We start from the raw sequence: 3490 nt of genomic DNA on the forward strand, positions 1-3490 counted from the left end.
GTTGAATTTTACTTAAATAACCCAGTTTCACCATGGATTTCCTTATTATATACGTAGTCTCCATTTTTTTTGGCGGTCGTATCGGTCCGTTTCTCGATCAGTTTCGGTTATGTATTGGCGAATATGAGGCAACATCTTCAGCACATAAAAATCACCATGAATTAACGATAGTTAGAACAATGAAAACTTTTCCTTGATCAAAATAAGTGTCAGAACTCGATTGATAAATAGTATCGAAGGGATATTCAGGATGATGCAGAAGTAATTGAACACCTAGCGACAACCTACTTTTCCAGATTTGGCATAATACCCTACTAAGCCACCCCTAGCTAGCATGCGGCACGGGGTGATAACACACTACTACCCTCGGTCTGAGGCACCTAACCGCCCTCGAGCGGGCGGGTGACGTTTTCTCATGTCTGAGATGCCTTTGGTGCATCTTCTCAAGGATTATTTTTCCTAAACAAATACGTAGCGGCACGGGGTGATTACACACTACTACCCTCGGTCTGAGGCACCTAACCGCCCTCGAGCGGGCGGGTGACGTTTTCTCATGTCTGAGATGCCTTTGGTGCATCTTCTCAAGGATTATTTTTCCTAAACAAATACGTTGGGCAGCAGTTTTTAAGAAAGGTGATTGAGAGCTCGGATGGGAACGGAGGAGGAAACACGGCGTCGGCATTAGCCTACACTACGAAAGGCGACAATGAGTCCTACGGAAGTCTACGTCTTAGGATTTTTCTGGATTTATTTGGTTCGCGTAGATCCTGTCAAATGTTCGACAGGCAACGAAAATCAGCACATTTAAGCGATGTAGAATATATAATGGGGCTTCTTTTAATGATCTATTTATTCATAGTGACTTGCAAGCTGCTGCTAGGGTGTGAATACACGAGACTAATTTTGACCCGAATATGGCCCTACCACGGTCGGACATTTATTCTGATCCTTTATCAAATGAAAATGGAAAAAGACATGTTTATCTGTTTTACACTTAATCTCTCCAATTTTGACTCTCTCCTACCGTAGTGCGTTAGGGGCAATGATAAATTTTCATCGTCATTGCAAAAGAAATATTCTTCCAATTTATGCAAGAGATTTAATCTGTAATTTAACTTTCGCTCCATGAGTGATTCCCAGTCTAACTGCTCCAATATTTTGGATACGGTACTAAGTTTATCAAGTTTTACAAATCTAGCTCCTCTAAACTGCACGCCACCCAATTTGACAATCAAAATTCATGAGGATTCTTTAAATACGTAGGATATTCTAAACGAGGCCTAACCAGCGAGAGATAACATTTCTCTTTAACTCTTTCATCATATTTACTCAGTGCTTTTCTAATGAATCATAATTTTTTCTTAGCTTGTTCAAATGCGTATTCCCCGTATGTTTTTCATCCAGGAGAGGTCGAAAGGTCGATCGTCGAAGAGATCGAAAGGTCGAGGTCGGATCATATCGCCCAGTGGTAATGGGCTGTAGAATCAAGATGGGTAGGCATTGGGATTGTAATTTATTGATGATAAAAAGAGGTGGGATAATTGTCATAATGATGGCATAGGGGAAAGTGTGGAGTTGACGATAAAATATTGGGAATCACATTTGCGATTTCTAATGATTCTTTTAACTGTAAGCCAGACTCAAAAAAATTGAGTCATATTGAGCAAATAGAGAATCAACGAGTACTTAATATTGTTAGAAGGTAACGAAAACAGATTGATTCTCAAGGCTAATTGGACATCTAAGCGAAAGTTTGCTTTGTTTAAACTTAGTATATTTTGGCATTGAATAAATTTGGGTAGGGTATGGTAGAAGGATGATGTGAGCTCAAAGAAAATCAGTCGTGTGATTTGAACGCTATACGTATATTGGAAACTTTTGAAATTTGTAATAAGTGTTTAGAGCTAGAGAATTGTGTAACAATTCTGCAAAGACCAGATCAAGATTCATGAATTTGGGTCATGGGGTGTATTATTTGCATTCAAAACCTTAAATGAGGGAAATGTTTCCATTGGAGGTTACCGAGATGAAATAAATATAATCCCTATTAGCCCACTACATATTGTTTGACATAGGGGTTGACAAAAGGAACAATTTTGTTAAATGGATTCATGCTCCTATGAAAGATAAGAAAAATGACTTTTCCAATTCCAAATAAACTGCAGTTGCTGCCGCGACAGTAACTTTTAACTGAGTCATCCGCTAAATGTGCATTACAAAGCTAAAATTTCGGTGTAAAAATCATTCGCCTAGACCGATATGTGTATCCGGATCCTTTTTTATGCCCGGCTGAGGTGAATGATTTCTACTCTGAAATTGTTGTTGACATAACCTTGACTCAGAAGCCTAGACTTGGGGGAATTCCGTATCAATGTGATAAGTTTAAGTGTAATCTCACTCTAGCTATATGATTTTGACGTTCAAACTTAGATACCCGTCATGAATAGAATGGTTTCAGGCGTCACTTTGCGGAAGCTATTCCTTTCAGAAAATAAATACTTGGTTATTCCACATATTTCTTATTAAACACGACCCGGGTTTCGACTCATCAGGTGAAGTATAGAAAGACACACAGAGCTTTATATAGTAGAGAGAGAGGGGGGGGGGAAGGTGTTTGAGACCCGTCCTGTTGAGCATAATATAAACTTAATAGAAATAAATAGATTGCTTTTCACAGGAAACTATCAATTTCATATTGTCACAGATATAGCGGATTCGATAAATTTGTGTAACCTACATAAAATTTGAATCCCTCCGCCATGTAAACATTTCTGATGAAGAGATACACTCAATTTCCGACCTTCTGTAATTCCACGGCTACCTCTATGATTAATATTTTCTCTATTCTATGATAACTTCCTCTCGGTAAATTAATTTTTGTTAGCCAGAGAGGTATTATGCCATTGAGAATATTTTTGATTGAACATTCAAGTTAATTCGAAAAGGATTCAATTGTTCTCATGTTTGGTCTAAGCAAGAAGTTAGTGATTAAAATTAGTAGTTCCTAGTTCTGCCATTAGGGTTCAACAGTGCCCTAGAAAACTTAAGTCCGTAAATATGTGACATCTATGCGCCAAAATTGAGTGAATTACAGAAAATAATCCGTACATTGCCTGGTGTTTCTTTAGTCGACATATTTAGTGAAGTTGGTTGTACATTCATATCCCTGCACGTCAAGTTTTTGTTCACGCTATGGTATAAGTACTTTACTCATATATGGTACATGTCCTGCATCCGAGTGTCGTTAATACTGGCATACACGAGGTATCTGCAATGAGGCGTGGACCATGCGGAACTCATTCGCAGCTTTATAAGAAAATGCAGTCCTCTCATGGCAAGTGATGAATGGAAGTCGACGAGCAACCGTTGTTCTACGCTGAATTTTCCAGGTATGCTAAAATAATCAAAACTTTCTCCAGGTATTAGTGTAATTCTCTTGCTTAAATTGGGAGGACATCTTTTGAGCAGTGAAATTGAAAATGTATTATTA

Source organism: Hetaerina americana, unplaced genomic scaffold, assembly GCF_022747635.1.
Source record: "Hetaerina americana unplaced genomic scaffold, ioHetAmer1.1.p SCAF_6, whole genome shotgun sequence".
NCBI lineage: Eukaryota > Metazoa > Arthropoda > Insecta > Odonata > Calopterygidae > Hetaerina > Hetaerina americana.